This window comes from Balaenoptera borealis, assembly GCF_965194805.1.
Source record: "Balaenoptera borealis genome assembly, contig: HAP1_SCAFFOLD_1810, whole genome shotgun sequence".
In the NCBI taxonomy this organism is placed as follows: domain Eukaryota; kingdom Metazoa; phylum Chordata; class Mammalia; order Artiodactyla; family Balaenopteridae; genus Balaenoptera; species Balaenoptera borealis.
Window position 1 is genome coordinate 10,531 of NW_028122438.1, and position 20,242 is coordinate 30,772.

General features: G+C 34.7%; 1 long non-coding RNA gene across 2 annotated transcripts; it reads left to right on the forward strand.

The window, feature by feature from the left end:
• The first annotated feature begins 2,397 nt into the window (after window positions 1-2,397).
• On the forward strand, window positions 2,398-19,525 carry LOC309622204. 2 transcript variants are annotated; one of them, XR_014240606.1, is made up of 4 exons: window positions 2,398-3,537; window positions 9,364-10,188; window positions 12,825-12,925; window positions 19,221-19,525. It is a non-coding gene; the product is annotated as an uncharacterized lncRNA (long non-coding RNA). The 2 variants fall into 2 exon arrangements; XR_014240607.1 differs by lacking the exon at window positions 2,398-3,537 and having other exon boundaries at window positions 5,763-10,188.
• Window positions 19,526-20,242: the final 717 nt, after the last annotated feature.

Genomic DNA, 20,242 nt, shown 5'->3' on the forward strand with positions numbered 1-20,242 from the left:
AGATGACATGATACTCTACAGAGAATCCTAAAGATGCTACCTGAAAACTACTAGAGCCAATCAATGAATTTGGTAAAGTAGCAGGATACAGGATTAATGCACAGAAATCTCTTGCATTCCTATACACTAATGATGAAAAATCTGAAAGAGAAATTATAGAATCACTCTCACTTACCATTGCAACAAAAAATAATAAAATACCTAGGAATAAACCTGCCTAAGGAGACAAAAGACCTGTATGCAGAAAACTATAAGACACTGAGGAAAGAAATTAAAGATGATACAAACGGATGGAGAGATATACCATGTTCTTAGATTGGAAGAATCAGCATTGTGAAAATGACTATACTACCCAAAGCAACCTACAGATTGAATGCAATCCCTATCAAACTACCAGTGGCATTTTTCACAGAACTAGAACAAAAAAGAGCACAATTTGTACGGAAACACAGAAGATCCCGAAATGCCAAAGCAATCTTGAGAAAGAAAAACAGAGCTGGAGGAATCAGGCTCCCTGACTTCAGACTCTACCTCAAAGCTACAGTAATCAAGACAGTATGGTACTGGCACAAAAACAGACATATAGATCAACGGAACAGGATAGAAAACCCAGAGATAAACCCATGCACATATGGTCACCTTATCTTTGATAAAGGAGGCAAGAATATACACTGGAGAAAAGACAGTCTCTTCAATAAGTGGTGCTGGGAAAACTGGACAGCTACATGTAAAAGAATGAAATTAGACCACTTCCTAACACCATACACAAAAATAAACTAAAAATGGATTAAAGACCTAAATGTAGGCCAGACACTATCAAACTCTTAGAGGAAAACATAGGAAGAACATTCTTTGACATAAATCACAGTAAGATCCTTTTTGGCCCACCTCTTAGAGAAATGGAAATAAAAACAAAAATAAACAAATGGGACCTAATGAAACTTAAAAGCTTTTGCACAGCCAAGGAAACCATAAACAAGATGAAAAGACAACCCTCAGAATGTGAGAAAATATTTGCAAATGAAGCAACTAACAAAGGATTAATCTCCAAAATTTATAAGCAGCTCATGCAGCTCAAAATCCAAAAACAAACAACCCAATCCAAAAATGGGCAGAAGATCTAAACAGACATTTCTCCATAGAAGATATACAGATTGCCAACAAACACATGAAAAGATGCTCAACATCACTAATCATTAGAGAAGTGCAAATCAAAACTACAATGACGTATCACCCCACACCAGTCAGAATGGCCATCATCAAAAAATGTACAAATAATAAATGCTACAGAGGGTGTAGAGAAAAGGGAACCCTCTTGCACTGTTGATGGGAATGTAAATTGATACAGCCACTATGGAGAACAGTATGGAGGTTCCTTAAAAAACTAAAAATAGAACTACCATATGACACAGCAATTCCACTCCTGGGCATATACCCTGAGAAAACCATAATTCAAAATGTGTCATGTACCATATTGTTCATTGCAGCACTATTTACAATAACCAGGACATGGAAGCAACCTAAGTGTCCATCAGCAGATGAATGCATAAAGAAGATGTGGCACATATATACAATGGAATAAAATTCAGCCATAAAAAGAAACACAATTTAGTTATTTGTAGTGAGGTAGATGGACCTAGAGTCTGTCATACAGGGTGAAGTAAGTCAGAAAGAGAAAACAAATACCATATGCTAACACATAAATGTGGAATCTAAAAAAAAAAAGTTTCTGGTGAACCTAGGGGCAGGACAGGAATAAAGACGCATACATAGAGAATGGACTTGAGGACACAGGGACAGGGAAGGGTAAGCTGGGATGAAGTGATAGAGTAGAATTGACATTTATACACTACCAAATGTAAAATAGATAAGTAGTGGGAAGCAACTACATAGCACAGGGAGATCAGCTTGGTGCTTTGTGACCACCTAGAGGGGTGGGATAAGAGGGTGGGAGGGAGGGAGATGCAAGAGGGAAGAGATATGGGAACATATGTATATGTATAACTGATTCACTTTGTTATAAAGCAGAAACTAACACACCATTGTAAAGCAATTATACTCCAATAAAGATGTTTAAATAAAATAAAAAAGAATGTTATGGGGGCTTCCATGGTGGCGCAGTGGTTGAGAATCTGCCTGCCAATGCAGGGGAAACGGGTTCGAGCCCCGGTCTGGGAAGATCCCACATGCCGCGGAGCAACTGGGCCCGTGAGCCACAACTACTGAGCCTGCACGTCTGGAGCCTGTGCTCCGCAACAAGAGAGGCCGTGACAGTGAGAGGCCCGCGCACCGTGATGAAGAGTGGCCCCCGCTCGCCGCAACTAGAGAAAGCCCTCGCACAGAAACGAAGACCCAACACAGCCAAAAAATAAAATAGGAATCCTGACAGGCAAATTGTTGCATAAAAAATAAAAATTTGCTACAAATGAACTTTAGAGTTTAGCAGCAGTCAAATAAACAGACCATACAATTATTATTAAAGCCATACACATTTTTATAAGAGATTGTTCTTTGACATCCTCATTTTATCTCTCTAGGCATTTTATCAAAAACGAATGATAGATGAATACAAACACTTAATTTCAAGCAGAATTAAGATTAAATTTTAGCCACCGAGGGTCTGGATGGGAATCAGGGCATCAAGGGATACTTATGGTTCAATCCCCAAAGTTACTGCACCTCAAATTTCAGCAAACTTTCTGCTAATTTCTGATGGTTAGATGTTTAAACCTTGTGCCTTCTGTAAGCCAAGGTCAGGTTACGTAAACTTACATAGACCCAAAGAGGTTGTAAAAATTTATAATAAATTTTGGAAAAAAATTTAGATGTGATATGGCATGAATCTTCTCATAAAGCAACAGATCAGACCCTTGAATGTTGAAAATACTCTTGCATTCTACCTCCAGATCCCTTTCAAAACTATAAAAAGATCACAGGCCTGGGGATCTGGGCTCCTAGGAACTAGTAGCTTCTATAATGCACATGGTTGCTGTGACCATGAAAGATGGACAAGACTCTGAGTGGGCAAGGATGCTGAATCCAGTCAGATCTGTGACTTATTTGGAATATGACCTTTCGGCACCCTAAATGCTGATCTGGATGAATATCAACAAAAACTAAGCTTAATGTGTTTGATATCTCATTCTTTTCTAACTTTAAATTTGAGTATCGTTTTGTGATGTGGCCAAGCTCAGGATTCCGACAAGCCTGTTCACCACTGTGGTCTCTACAGTGATCCCCTCCTATTCTATCGTCTATATCCCCCCTTCTCACTCTCAAGCTGTATGGATAAAAAATAATCATCTACAGGACTGTGATATTGCCAAAGAAGGTCACAAAATGTAATGAGCAAACAGTTTTAGAGGTGACACTCACCTTCTAACACCATCAATATCACCCTCTATTTAAGTATCTCTATTTTTCCTTTAAAATTTAGAAAATATCTTTCTCACTCCTTTTGTTGTGTGCTAGAGGAGGACATACCTTTCAGTCCTGCTGTTGAGAAAAGCACAGCACAATATTCCACTCCATCAGCAGGTAAATTCAATATGGGTGACTGTCTTTTAATCTATACATGTGTTGTGTTGCAGCTGTCAGGTATGAAGTGTTATATAATACTTTAAAGGACTCCTTCGACTTGGGTGTTTCTTATAAGCATTTTGAAAGAATTTTTTCCCTTGGTGTATGACTTATAGATGTGTCCTGATATTTCCCCTTTGACTAGATCTATGTGGTATAACTCAGCTACCTAAATAGTTCTACATGATAGGGTGACCTTGTTTCCATTCAATATATTCAAAATATCAAAGCAGAGGTTCTCAACCTAACATCTAGAGTAAGGTCTTCTTATCCCCTTTTATATTAAAGAATAGTTTTAGAAACAACTATTACTAAATTTTTCAATATTTTAGAAATGTGTGTCCTCAAAAATATACACTTCCATATATGTAATACAGTGTTGCAACATATTATCAAGTCAAAGATGTCTAGGCCTGAATGACCACCGTAAATAGGCTTTCCTATTCCAAAAGTTTTCTTGCAGAGGTAATGGGTTGCTATTTGCATCATGTGCTGCTTTGCTAATCAAATTAGCTAAAACTTTGGTGATAATAAAAGTGTAACTCAAGAGATATGTTTTGTGAAATGTAATCCAAAAATTTCAGACATTTATAATGAAAAGATAAATTGTTGTTACTCTCATCTATATACAGTGTTAGGAGGCACAATTCATTTATACATACAAAACTCTTATAACAGTTTTTGTGTCCATGTAAATTATAGTCATGACAAAAAGAATTAAGAGGTATCATGTAATAACCCGTAAAGGAGAAAAATCTGAAAAAGAACATATATATTATGAGATATTGGATCTACATGATACCTCATTTTTTTTTTTGCTTTTGTTTCTATTATTTTATTTAAGTATAGTTGATTTACAATCTCATGTTAGTTTCAGGTGTACAGCACAGTAATTCAGTGATATATATATAAATGAGGGACCATGTAAATCCAGTATCTTATAATGATTTGCAATTTATAAGTGTTTCCATGGATAGACTATTTATCATGGATTAACCTCCTAAAGTACTATTCCAGTAAATTATGATTATTATATTGGTGAATACATCTGAAGAAAACAAAAACACTAATTCAAAAAGATACATGTGCCCCAATGTTCAGAGAAGCATTATCTACAATAGCAAAGATATTGAAGCAACTTGTGTCCATCACAGATGAATGGATAAAGAAAATGTGGTATTAGTAATCTATTTTATACATATTAGTGTATATATGTCAATCCCAATCTCCCAACTAATAGGAACCTGATGTATAAAAATAAATTAATTAAATAAATTAAAAAAAAGAAAATGTGTGTGTGTGTATGTATATATATATATATATATATATGTGTATATATATATATATATATATATATATATATATATATATATATACACACACACACACACACACAATGGGATACTACTCAGCCATAAAAAAAAAATGATGAAATTTTGCCCTTTGCAACAACATGGATGGACCTGGAGGGTATTATGCTTAGTGAAATAATTCAGACAGAGAAAGACAAATACTGTATGATTTCATTTATATATGGAATATAAAAATATAAAACAAACTAGTGAATATAACAAAAATAAACAGACTCACAGATATAGAGAACAAAATAGTAGTTACCAGTGCGGACACGGAAGGGGTGAAAGGCAATGCAGGAGTAGGGTTTAAGAGGGGCAAACTATGTATAAAATAAAAAAGCTATAAGGATATATTGCACAGGGAATATAGCCAATATTTTATAATAACTATAAATTGAGTATAATCTTTAAAAATTGTGAAACAGTATGTTGTATACCTGAAACATAATATAAATCAACTATGCCTCAATAAATAAAAATAAATAAATAAATTGATGAGTAAATTTCTAATACCTATTTAATTTGTGGGCATGTTTATCAGTTAGAAATAGCATTTGGAGATCCAAATATAGAAGCTTTAAAAAAATGGAGGTTTGCTTTTTACTCTGACATATAAGAAGTTTGCAAATTGGTGGTCTATTGCTAGAATGCAAGCTTCATGTTGTCATCAGGAACCTGAGACTGTACTTCTCTTTCACTAATTTCAGCACATGGCTTCTGTCTGAAAGCTTACCTAATGCTTCTAGCCATTACATCTGCATTCCAGGCCAGCTGCAAAATGTATACAAAGATTTAAAATAGGGCATATCTTGTATATGTATAACTGATTCACTTTATTATAAAGCAGAAAGTAACACACCATTGTAAAGCAATTATACTCCAATAAAGATGTTAAATAAATAAATAAATAAATAAATAAAATAGGGCATATCTGACTACGACAACTCTACTCAACATTTTGTAATGACCTATATGGGAATAGAATACAAAAAAGAGTAGATATATGTATATGTATAAATGATTTACTTTGCTGTACAGCAGAAACTAACACATCATTATAAATCAACTGTACTCCAATAAAAAATTAATTAAAAAAGTAAAAAGGGCATATGTACCTGCTGAGTCAACTGCAATTAATGAGCCATCTCAGAAGTTCCAAACAACTTGCCTTAGTATGGTTGCATTAAGACATAAAGGAAGGTGGAAAATGGTACATTGCGTTCAGCTAAACTGGGATTCTGTGACTAAGAATGGGGTCATGAATATTGAAAGGTCAATAGCAATCTCCAATGGCATATATAATAATGACTTTAAATTAAATCTTCAAGCAATGCTATACACACATGGAATATTAACAGGGAAAAATAGCAAAAGTAAAAACATCAGTAAAGAAATAACATACAACTTGTTAGCAGATGTTTTGTGTGTGTCAAAGCAGGCAAAAAATGACCAAGTTTCCTAATAGTGACCAAATGTACAAATTAAATAAAAATACACAAGAGGGCTATCAACACCCCATTTTGGAGAGCCATTCTCTAAGATTCTAAGTTTAGGAACAAAAATTTATATTTCTATTAACTTATGTTTTGAAGATATTCAGAGTCTGATAATATAAATGATATTAGGATAAAGACAAACTAATAATAAATAACAGTAAAAACAAGTTTAAAAAACCATTATTGTAAGAGTATAGGAATATAATAATGCATTTGATATATAGTGTATTTATCGTTTATATTTGATAACATAGGGATTTACTGCTCCATTCATTGTTACAATCTATAGTATTACAAAAGCAGTGATTAAACAGATTAAGATAAAAATATCAGCTCTATTACTTATTGTTTGAAAAAGTACCTCTAAGGCTGGTCCTATCAGGTTGTTCGTATTTATCACCTGATGTAAGCTTTCCTAGGAAGCGGCCAGACCTTACCAAAGGACAAGAGCTTGCTCCCCAATCTGACTGTGTGGTGTAGAATGCAGACCACAGCAACTGCTCTCAACAAGGAGACAGAGCACGAATGACTGAGAAACACAGGCCCAGACTTTCCTCTAGAACACTCACCAGTCTTGTAACTAATACCTCTCCCCAAGCAGTAAATGGGTGAGGAGTAGAGAGAATCTGTAAGGGTTATTCTTAGGAAAGACTTCTGGGGCAAAAGAGGAGACTTTTGTAAATGATTTTGTAGAATTCACTCTTGAGTTATCAGTTACATGTATGCACTGATAATAAGAATTTACAAAATTCTCTCTAGAAGTCGATGTCATTGAGATATTTCACTGCACTTGCTGTGTGATCTTCAGATCCTTTCTGCCTAGACTGTAACTATACTTTCTGAATTAGAAAGAATTACTATACTACATTTACGTTAAGAAAAAAAGTACCCTTATTATGCAGGATCAAGTAACACCACTAAAACTCATGTTTAAGGAAAAAAAAAATACAGATAATTATGTTTTATTATGTGTGTTCTAAAGAGAAAAATAATTGTGTTCCGCAATGTAATTTTATACCGTACTCTTCTAAATACTTTCGTTTAAACAAGATCTTTATAAAAAATGTTTTCTGCACAGAAATTTTTGAATACTTTTAAAAACGATCACAACACATATGGGCTCCGAATGTGTTGAATTATTTTAATACTTTCACTGTAACTGGAATTCTTGAAGAGAATATGCATTTGCATAATGCTGATAATACTTTTTCATTTCTTTTTGTGCTTCAGCTGTTATAATATCCACTTATAATGGTAATTGTATGTGTTTATTATCCATGATTATCTCTAGATATATGTGCATTTTCTTTAATTACACTATAAACTCTAAATGGAAAATCAAAATGAAGTCACCTCTTGTCTCAGTTAGGATATTAAATTCTCTTCCTTATATCTAGAGTTTCCCAAATGCCCACTGCAAAATTTTATTTGGGGAGTAGAGAGTGGAAAATCAATATAGTAAATGACATTACAGGGAAGGGGATATATAGAGGCCAGCTCTTCATTATCCCTCTTCTCACCCGTGAAAGCTACACATTCATTAATGCCAGCACTCACATAAACAAGCACTTTTCAAGTGCATAGTATACTGTGATAAGACAACTTTGTCAAACACTTAATTAATATAAAAGTCAGAACTAATACCACTGTTTTTTAATTTCACGTATAAAGTAAAAAATTCTTCAGACACAAAGTTACTTTGAATGATTTTCTCTATTATTAAACAGTTATTTTGGTAGAAGAATCATACAAACAATATAATATCCAGGGCCAGATGTGGGCATGGATTCCCTCTACTAAGGCTAAAATTTTGGCTTCTCTTTAAAATAAGAGCCATTCATTCAACAAATAATGTTTAAGTACTTGATATATACTAGACACAGGGGATGTACTAGTAAGAATGAACTAACTGACAAGAAAACTTCCCCTCATGGAACTTAAATTCTATTTGGATAAACAGAAGGCAAAAAATATAAGTACATAGTGTGTTAGTTACAAGTGTTTGCTAAGGTGAATTAAAGACTGGTAAGGTCTTGAGAAAAGGGGATTAATGACAAATGTCACCTCCAGTTCAGTTTACTAGAACAATTTGGTCTTAACTTCTTTCAAAGCAAAAATAGTCCTGTAGTTAAACAGATCCGTTACACAAAGCAAGCAGCTTATAATATGCATTTATTCCCTTCTATTACAATTTAATTTTTTAAATGGCTCCACAAAGATACAATAAGTCAAAATGTATTATTGACAATAAATCCATATTAATAAATCATTATAAACTGTTTCTAAGGTAATAAATAGAGTTATTAATTTCACATAAATAACTTTAAAAAGGTAGCAAATGTAAAAATATATTTAGGTCATGGAGATGTCTGTTACAATAATAAAACTAATGAAACGCCAAAGTAACAGGCTTCATGTGTCAATATGAGTCCTCCACTATTCAACCCAATTCCAGACATACTCTTCAGAATCTCCTTATATTGAGATCCAGTAAAATCTACAATGATTTCAGTAGACACAGACACACACACACACACACACACACACATACACAAACATGTAATATTGAAATACTGGGCTCAAAGGAAGGAGTGTAGTGTACATGCAATTTGTATATTTGCTAAATATGGGAAGACATTATTTAACAGAAGCTTATACTTCCTTTTACTTTCCATCATTGTTTCCCTCTCCTCAAATACTTACCTAAACAACCAATAATTATATATGTTTTTTATGAATTTTTGAAATAATTCCCAGAAACAGGATTTACATGGCTGCCTCTGTATTTAACGTGTGTGTTAAATGTACCACACCTTCTTTATTCATTCCTCTGTTGATGGACATTTAATTTGCTTCCATGTCCTGGCTATTGTAAATAGTGCTGCAATGAACATTGGGGTGCATGTATCTTTTCAAATTATGGTTTTCTCCAGGTACATAAATACAATGGAATATTACTCAGCCATAAAGAAGAATGAAATACTGCCATTTGCAGCGATGTGGATGGACCTAGAGACTGTCATGCTGAGTGAAGTAAGTCAGACAGAGAAAGACAAATATCATATGATATCACTTCTATGTGGAATCTAAAAAATGATACAAATGAACTTATTTACAAAACAGAAACAGACTCACAGACTTAGAAAACTTATGGTTACCAGGGGGTAAGGGGGAGGGATAAATTGGGAGATTGGGACTGACATATACATACTACTATATATAAAATAGATAACTAATAAAGACCTGCTGTACAGCACAGGGGACTCTACTTGATACTCTGTAATGGCTTATATGGGAAAAGAATCTAAAAAAGAGTGGATATATGTATATGTATAACTGATTCACTTTGCTATACACTTGAAACTAACACAACATTGTAAATCAACTGTATCCCAATAAAAATTTAAGAAACTAAAGTGTGTGTTATGGATTCTGAGAGAGAATCTGATATTTGGCAGTTTTATTAAGTATCACCCATGGGAACCCCATCTGTAGACGCAGGAGTGGAAGAGGAAGAATGTGAACCATGGGTTTCTCTGGAACTGGAAGGAACTGTCAGGGTCATCCCAGGTTGGGTCAAAATGCTCAGGCTTTTATACCACTGTCTCCATCAGTGTTTGGATACCATGTGCTCCAGGAAGGACTGAATGTTGGGTCAGATAACTCTTGCAGCTGAGGCAGTCCTTGAAGGAGCTGGCAGCTGAAGTCTTTCCTATTATATTGCTCCCAGCAGCTGGGGCAAATCCATCCTTGAAGTGGTGAGTGTGTCCAATCACAGTTCTTGCCTTTTAGTTCTTGTGAAACCTAAATTGTTTGCTTTATAATTTTTTTAAATGCTTCCTTATAAATCCTCAATACCAAGATATCATAAATCCAGGAATTAAGAAAACAATGTTTCTATTTATGGAATTTCATAAATTCCTCTGTACAGAAATCAGGACTAAAACATGCCTTTGATAACTAACAAATTGTCTGGTCTGGGAACCAAATCTGTCACATAAATGTAAATTGCATTTAGTTTATACTTATGCTCTAAGGGATTATTGCCAAATCAGTTAGTTTCACTGCGTGTCCCAATATTCAGGTTGATGCATAAGTTTAAATAGAAAAATATATATATTTGATATTGAAATGCGCTTTTTAAAGGGAGAAAAGGTAAATGTTTAAAGTTGAACTGAAGGACACACCGTTCTAAATGATTTATTGGCTGTCTACCATTCTCAAATGCCTGCCAATCAATGTTACACGTGGCATCTTTCAGATGATGTGGGCTATTTCAAGGAAGTGCTTTTGCTTTTCATGATAAAAATACAACTGAAGGACCATGAAGAGAAAAGTGTAGTGTTTATCTAAATTGGCTGAAACACTGATTTCAAAGGCTAAAATCATTCTGAAAGATAGTCTCAAATCTGGTATTTCAATACTGTGGTTCCCTTAGATTTTAATCTTGAGAGATAGTGCTTCACTCTCATCTAATCATGCTGGATTTCAAAATCCTTTCATAGTTTAGTGTTGAAGTTACTGGCAGGACTTGGCAATTAAAAGCAGAGGAGAGCTTTCACAAAGGAGCTTGTCATTGTTCTTGACTTCCCTGATTTCATGCTCATCAATACAGCATTTCTCAAGGGCTGAGGAAAAGCAGTACATGATTCTAAACGCCAATGCTAGAGACGATATTCAGGGAAATGAAAAGTTCTGTTTCCTGTGCTGGTTCTGATTCATCTTGAATCAAGTTATTGTCTTACCATCATCATAGATATCTTCAAGGACCCCATGAAAGAAGGCTGTGCCGCATGCCTAGTGCAGGGGCTTAAACGTCTCACAGCGTTGCCCTGAGTCCCTACGTGTGGCAACGATATTTGTATTTCAAGTTGTCATAAACTTTCAAAATACTTGAAAATAATTGCCCGCACATGATAAAGGCAAATTTTTCATTCCTGCTTCTGCTTCTGCTTTTTTCTTTGGGTGGTAAATCCTCTAAGTACAAACAGCAGCCTCCTTACATAAATAAAATAGGATAGTGAATGTCATTTTCAGTCCAAAGTTCTGTCCAGGCAATGACAATGAGGTACACAGGAGGCAAAGTAGTTGTGCAAGAACTTGATCTGTTGGCTCTACTTTTGATTCAACCAGTGAGAAAAGTTACATTGTGTATCAAGAAGCTATTTTCTCCCCTTCTCTCTCATCTATCTATCTATCTATCTATCCACCTACCTATAAATTTTATGTAAATACTTCCTTAATCATCTCAAGTTCAGACAGCTGCATCAATTCCTCTAAAATTACTCCCAGCATTCTTCCAGGTGATATATTTAGGCCAAATGCACTTCTGTCTCTATATACTATTTATTTCATTTAAATTTGTCATTTTTCATATTGCATCATGACCATAAAATGGGACCACCATTATCAACCTAACCAAAGTTTCATCAAGTTCTGCTTATTCTCTGGTAACCCTTCTACTCCATGTGATTAACCCCAGAGTCTCACTCACTTAAATTTCTTGGTGGCATGAAAGCAAATGTTTTGTAATTTCCTCTACCCTCTTTTGTCTATTTCTCCACAAGATCCCATTGATTTATATGCATTTTAAAATTATAAATATTAACTAACTTAATTTCTACTAAATTTCTATTTTTCTCTTTTCTCCTGTAATGCAATACATTCTTTAGTACAAAACTGCCAAACCAAACTTTAAGGTCATTCTGACATAAGCAAGTGATATAACAGGGAATAAAAACCACCCCCTTATAATTGTGGGGCAAAAAAAGTGGGGGTGGAAGGAAGGGATACAATCAGAGGGTAGAAATATTTCCTCACTCAACTTCCATTCACTAAATACCTCACTCATATTTCCATCCTTAACACGGTTCTCGTTCCATGATATTCAGTCATCCATCAGATACATATTGATTCTTTGCTATGTGCCAAGTTCTGCTTTTGGCTGTAGAAATTAAGTAGTAAGCAATATAGAGAACCCCTGATCTTAGGGATCTTATATTAAAAGATGTGTTAAAGAAGTGTGTGAAAGAGTGAATGCACTTACATTAAGTGTGAGCAGTTTTAATTTAAGTGTAGTAATATGGTGTCACCAGAGTTGTCATATCTCATTGCATGGTAAGTAACAGAAATCCAACTACAGAGAGAATAGGTAAGGGAAAATGTACTAGACATTTACTGGGCCGTGTGATATAATCTGAGGGAAGTTTAGATGAGCAAAGGCCAAAGTACATGGATAAAACTGGCCCTAAAAGACAATGGTCGTAAAAGACATTGCCATTCTCTTGGGAGGGTTTCTGATGATATTTCCTGATCCTTATGTGGCATGATTTATCTGTATGGAAGATGCAAAGTGTGGAAATTCTAGCTGATATTTGAATAAATTCTTCCACAGACTTGATAGTCACTGAGGCCTTGCATTCTGGAACAAAATGGGCAAGAGGGAAGCTTCCCAACATAAGAAACTATACTTTTTGTGAATCTGTCCAATAAAAGGTATTTTTATTTGCTTTAAATTCAAAAACAAAGAAAACCTAGAAACTAAATATATGTGAACTTATGTTTATTTCAAACTAGGGGAGGAAATTGTTTTACATTTTTAATATTTCTTAAGCTTTCCTTTTCTCCTTATGTAAATCTGTTACTAAATCAGTGCTTCTAAGTGAAAATCACAGTATCTTACAATTTGGAATGAATAGTGCATGAAAGCAAAAACCTTTTCTGATGCATTTCTGGTACCCAGAATAGTGCCTGATAAGTACAAAATAAATATTTGCTGCATATATATATATATAGCATTGTAACAAATCATAGTGAAGAAATGTAATTTGTTACCGGCGGTAAAAGTAATATAATTTTTGTACATATTATATATCTGGCACTGTTCTAAGTGTTTCTGATATATTATTTCATTATCTCTGTTCTTCCTACCACCTGATAATGAGTTACTATTTTTCATATTATACATACAAGAATACTGATCCTTAAAAAGGCTTATCCACTGGGGTATGATATTGAGAAATTGACAGAAATGGACTTGATCACAAATAAACCTAGTTTCAAAGCTGTGTTTTTATATTGCAACATGCAAAAGCCATCTAGTCTACCTCACTATCTTGACATTGCATCAATTTCAGAAATGAATGTCGGCTTCAATTATAATACAACGAAATTAAAGAAACCAAGATATCCAAGTGCAACCTCTTGAAATCTTTCGATTAAAATGTGTAAAGCAGGTATTTTTAGTACATAATGAATGACATATACTATCCATGAAAATTTTCTAGAAGCTTATGTGCATTTTGTATTAGAGAAAGTCCATATCAGTTTCCTCCTTTCAATCAAACCAGTTCATAAGCATTCCTCTAAATGCTTCTAAGAGTAACGTATCAGGTAGGAAGAGAATTTTCCATACAGGTTTGTATTTTTCTGTGATTTACTTCTCATGTCTCAACTATGCCACTTCTCTGAAAACCACACTTGTTTTGGGGTGAACTTTTGGAATCGAATGGAATGCCAGATGCTTTGCTTCCGGTCCCCTTGCTGCTCCCCTTCTTTTCCTTTGAATGAGAATTCTTATCTGCTTTGGGTCAGCATTTTAGCTTTGAAAGTTTGGACTTAGATTTTAGTGCATTTATCATTCTTTTTTCACAGGAAATCAGGAACAGATTTTAGCTTTTAACCTCCAGGACCCTCAAAATATTCTGATAATTTTTAATGAAGCAATAATCAATTTCATGACTAGTTGTGTCACTTTAATTGTGTTAAGATATAGACTGATGTTCCAAAATTTCAGCATAACAAGAAGATTTAGGTACTCAGGCTAATTTAAACATGGAGGCATCATTAGAAATAGAGACCATAATAAAATAGAGTATTGGGGATTTTTAAAATTAAGGTTATTTAATCCAAATCACATTTAGGGTATATGTATTTGTACCAGTTATCAAACTTGGTGTCACAAATAAATTGAACACTAGGTTGACAAAATGTAAAAGATACAGATTAGATTCTAATGTGGATTCTACAGGCTATTAATCCACATACTTTAGGCAAAATATATATATATAAAATTACAAAAATTTTTCTTTTTTCCTGAATTGATTTTTAGAGATAGCTATGTAATTGACACTCACAAAATAATCAAAAAGTTCTATAACTCCAGTGGATAATTTTGAGGGTAGAAATATTCACTATATTATATTTTAAGGAATACAACTAATTAAAAAATAATTAATTTTGTCTTACTTTTTCCCATTGCTCGTAATGGAAAGTGACATGTAAATACACTTGTCTCTTTCCTCATTGGCACTTACCTACATATCTTTAATAGCTTTATTGTTTTAGCTCTGCCAAGAGATTAGTTAGTAAATTAAGGCAAAACAAATCCTGTGAACAGCTAGAAACTACAATATTAATTTTAGTCAATGTAACTCTAAATAATTTTACACTAACAATGGACCAAACAGAACAAATAAAATATTATTGCAAAAGTAAATAAATAAATAAAGTAGCCTAGGTCAAGTTGTCCTAATGTCCCTAAATAAAGTAATTGACAAAATTAAAGTCTATGATATAGTAAGTCACATAACATATCGTGTATGTGATATCATAATAATATTTCTTCCTTTCCTTCCTCTAGTTACTGAACCCCCTAATTATCTCATTATTTGATCACTTAAAAGTTATTCAACAGATGATTAACATCAGAAACGGAAAGTTCACTGTCTAAAATGATTCAAAATACCACTTTCAATTTTTACTTGTAAATTTAATTTACTTTATAAAAGATGGACTCTCTTTTCAAGAATAACATAAAAATCAATTCATTCTTCTGTATATTAATATTATGTCATTTGTAGTTTAAACTTTTCATCTAATATCAGATTACATGCAGGAGTCTATAATTACTCTGACAGATGTGCTTTAGAAAATGCAAAAATAAAATGTGGAGATTAATATCGACAAATTTACTATTGGGATCAAATGTTTTATTAAGTAAAACGTTTTGTTTAAAATCCTTAGCTTAGTGCAATTTGATAGAAATTCCTGAATATCAGAGCATTTAAAATAGATTCTTAATTTAAACTTGGCATATTTCTTGTAAGATATAATATAATCGAATTGAACATGGCTGTCTGTAAAACTATAAATATGATCAGAAGAGACTCAAACTAAATTAAATTTTAGCAGCCGTCAATTTATTCTAAGATGACACTGACATAAAAACTGGCTTATTGAGATTTGTAAATCTTATTCTGTAAGTTCTTGCTAGAGAGAGTCTAGAAGTTTTCTGCTCAGACTATGTAGATCAAGACAAAGTTCTTTTATTAGTAACACTATTCAGAAGATGATTTTCTTTTGAATCTATAAATGTAAAATTCTCAAAGTATTTCCAACATGATCTCCCATCTCTAACTTGATTTTATTTCTAAATAAATGTAATTACTTTAAATGTCTAAACTATGTAGTTGAGTCTTATCTAATTCTTTAGTTCCCAGATAGATAGGAGTTAAACAATGGCATCCAAGGCCACTAGGCTTTGCTCTCTATTCTGCCACTGCCAAACTATGTGTCCTGACCTAGGTGTGAGACTCTCATAATAGATGCACTTTTTCATAATTCAGCTTCTCATATAGAGTACCATTTGCAGTTTATATACTGATGCCTTACATACTAGAAGATACATTTCTGAAACCACTGAGAGCATGAAGAAGAGCCATAACAGAAATAACAGAATACACATAAAAACTCTTTAATTTTCAATGCACTCCTTCCCAAATTGGAATAATATGTAAATTCAAATATTCTGAGCACTTCCTTACTTTCTGGCACTACAAGGTGCTCCACGTTCATCCCGTGTATTTCTTTTCCCCATTCTTAGATTGGCCTTTTTTCCAAAGAGCCCAGGTTTCTTTATAAAAAATCCATATCTAAATGCTAGGTGTGCTTCAAGCTAAGGTGGTGTAATTTCTTTAAGGACTTCTCGTCTGACAAGCAAAGAAAAATATGTGCATATGTATGTATGTATTCTTTCCCATGTATATAAATATCTATAAATAGTTCTATATGCAACCATCTGTGTCTATATTAAGATCTACATGAGTTCTTACTTATGTCTCCAACTCTAATCTATTGATACATGATCACTCTAGCCTTCTCCCCCTACCTGTAAACTCTCACTCCAACAATGAAAAACCTGACTTCCACCATCTGACATCTATTATTTAAATGTTCAATTCCATTATATGTGTATAGAGGTAAAATAATTGATAAAGTGTACCTCACAGAGAAACATCTGTATCAATTAAAGTAAAATACATATGTACAGATTTTTTGCTTTTAGTCTTAGAGACTCCATTTATTTTCAAAGTCACCTTGGTCAGCACCCTTTCTCTCCACTCCCTTCAATGAAGTTATTTTATATGTTTGTTTGTAATATAGGTGGAGTTTTTAACATTCTACATTCTATCCTGGGATCTCATAACCTCCTAATTGATATTCTTCATTGCATATATAAAGATTTACTATTCGTGTTTTAAACTCTGGATTTTGACAAATAGGTATTCTGCTGTTGGATGGAGTGTTCTATAAACGTTAGTGAGATCAAGTTCAGTGATAGTGCTGTTCGGGTCAACTAATGATTTTATTGTTGGCTTGATGCATCAATTATTGAAAGAAGAGTGTGGAAATTTCAACTATAATACTGAAATTATCTACTTTTTTGCTTTCAGTTTTTACAAGAAATAATTAAATAATTAAGTTTCTGAATCAGTTGGTTTTAAGAAAAATAAAGTATTCTTGATGGGACCGACCTAATCAGGAGGGCCCTAATATGGATGGATGATTTTACAACTTTAAAGATGGATGTTTATTTTCAAGTCATTGGATTCATTCATTCATGCCTTTATTCATTCAATATTTATCAATATTTATTCTGTACCTACATAAACCTGACTGCAAAATTGGCTAGAGATTGACACTGTTCTAAAAAAAAAAGGTTTAATTATGAAGATTGATGCTAATGATTTTTTGTAACTTATGTTCAAAAGGTTATGAAGGAGAATTCTCTGGCAACTGAGGTGATAGCAGATGAATTTTGAAAAATGTGATAATTGCCATATTATTTGCCTAAGCTTACATATATGGCAGAAAATTTGTGGAGGAACGTTAGCTGCATGCAAATCAGAAGTTAGGGCTATACAGTTGATTATTCATTCATTCAGTATTTAAATAATTCAAAATATATTTATTGAGAACCTAATATTTGGAAGACCTTATCATAGATGAAAGTATTACATAGATGGATAATGCCCAGGAGATCTCAGAGTATGTTGGGGAAGACAGTTGCACAGTTGTAGTACTATGGGAAGTAAGGGAAGCGATATTAGGTTTCAAAGTGAATCTGCATTATTTTGCTGATGTTTCTGGGAAAACATTTATGGAAGATGTGTGGTAGTTTGTGTGTACAGGTTTTTTTTTTCAGCACTCATTCCTCTCTCCTTAAAGTTAAAGCATTTAGAAAGCTAAAGCAAAACCAAACAAGCAATGAAACTCCCTTTGAGCCAGTGTTCTGGATACAGCTTAGACCACTTTCCCATTGTATGCAAGTGTATCAGCTTAGAAGGTTAATAAGTCAGAGCCCATCCTGCTATTGTTAATTCTGGCAGCAACTAAAGCCACAGAGATGGCAGTTTTAGAAGTAGTGGAAGTGACAGGACATCATGTTCTCGTGTCTAAGCACCAATCTGTGGACGTGAGAAGCTTAAAGCTTTGGTAATAGGAGCATCTCCCGGAACCAAGGTTGTAGGAATTTTTCTGTGTCTTTAAATTCAATAACCCCAGACTTTCCTCCATGCCTTCAGACACAAGCACACTTCAGCTATTCCAGCTTTTCTGTGTATGTTTCAGTGTAATTTCTGCTTGAGATACCCACTGTGGTTCCTTTTTCCTTCTCAAAACCCTGAAAAATGTGGTAATTAATTGTTTTGAAGAAAGTCACTAGGCCAACAAAACTGGAGTAAAGAGTCAACATTCTCTGCCCATCCCACCCCTACCAAAGGTTATGAGTAGAAGTGTAAAGAGTACACAAATTTAAGCATAATCTAAGTTTTATTCGTCTGGAACACAGAGTGGTTATGGAACAAATCAGGGCCCTATGGGGCCTTCCTGGGACAGACCCCCCTGCCCATGTCCTCTGCCTGCCTCTGTAGAGAAGCTGTAGTTTCCCAGGCCTCTCCTGAGTCACAAAAGCCTGACTCAAGAATTCATGATTAAAAGGATGTAGTGACAGGGCTTCTTCCCTGGTGGCGCAGTGGCTGAGAATCCGCCTGCCAATGCAGGGGACACGGGTTCGAGCCCTGATCCGGGAAGATCCCACATGCTGTGGAACAACTAAGCCCGTGAGCCGCAACTAAGCCCATGAGCCACAACTACTGAGCCCGCGTGCCACAACTACTGAAGCCCGCACGCCTAGAGCCCGTGCTCCGCAACAAGAAAAGCCACCGCAATGAGAAGCCTGCCCACTGCAACGAAAGAGTAGCTCCCGCTCGCCGCAACTAGAGAAAGCCTGCGCCCAGCAACGAAGACCCAACACAGCCAAAAATAAATAAATTAATTAATTAATTAAAAAAAAAAAAAAGGATGTAGTGACAAAAATAGCAGTTGGGCCAGGAGAACTGGTAAGAATTTAAGCAGTAAATCAGCCATAAGGCAGTTACAGAGTCTTTGGTTTTTCTCTGAAGTACCTAGGTGACGGTATCTGATACATGTTTCGTGTGTTGTTTGGCAGATGCTACAACCCACACCAAATGGAGGAAGTTAACTACTTGATGACCAGGAGCACATAGCTCGCACACCTACTAGAGCCTAAGGACTGATAAGGTTAACCCTTGTGACACCCCTCTGTTACCTCACCTTCAACCAATCAGAGAATTGTGCACAAGCTGATCATATACCCTCCAACTCCCCTCCCTCACCTGACCTTTAAAAATGCTCTTCTGAAACCCATTGAGAGTTTAGGTTTTTTGAGTATTAGCTGCCCTGGACTTCTTGTATGGCACCTTACAATAAACACTGCACTTTCCTTCACCACAACCCATTGTCAGTAGATTGACTTTACTGTGCGTGGGTGAGTGGACCCAAGCTTGGTTAGGTAACAGTTAAGTGAGCATAACAGGAGCATGTGATTGCAGAGTTAAATAGTAACCAAAAGACTGAAATGTTTATGCATCATACAAAGGAATTTTGACTTTATATTTCAGCAGTACACCTGGAATCAAACGGTACTGCCATTGAGAATGTGTTCCCCGTGATGCAGAGTCTCGGGGAACAAGGTGCAGGCAGATCAGAAACACTTTATAAAGAACGTGGCGGGAGGGGTTGCTTCCACGTCTGCCCAGCCCACTGACTTGCCAGCCCAATGTGCCGACATTTACAGCGCCGTTTGTCTCAAACCTTGTTTTTCTTTTCTAATCCTGAAATAAAGTTCAGGAAGAATAAAAATACAAGCCTGCTCCTCATTTATTAATTCTAAAACTATGTTTTGAATGTCTTTGTACTACGCTAGATATGGAAGATAGATGACTAAGATAGATAACATCCCTGACTTCATAGAGTTTACTGTCATTAAGTAAGAGAACTTTTATGAATATCATCAGGCAAATGAATAACAATTATAAACAATAAAATATGCAATACCATATGAGTAATATAAGCAAACATAAGGGTGTGATGTTATGTTTTGTGTTGGTCATGTAATTTGGCTTTAAGGTGAGGTATTTCTAAGACATTCCTGAGGAAAAGGCAATTCAG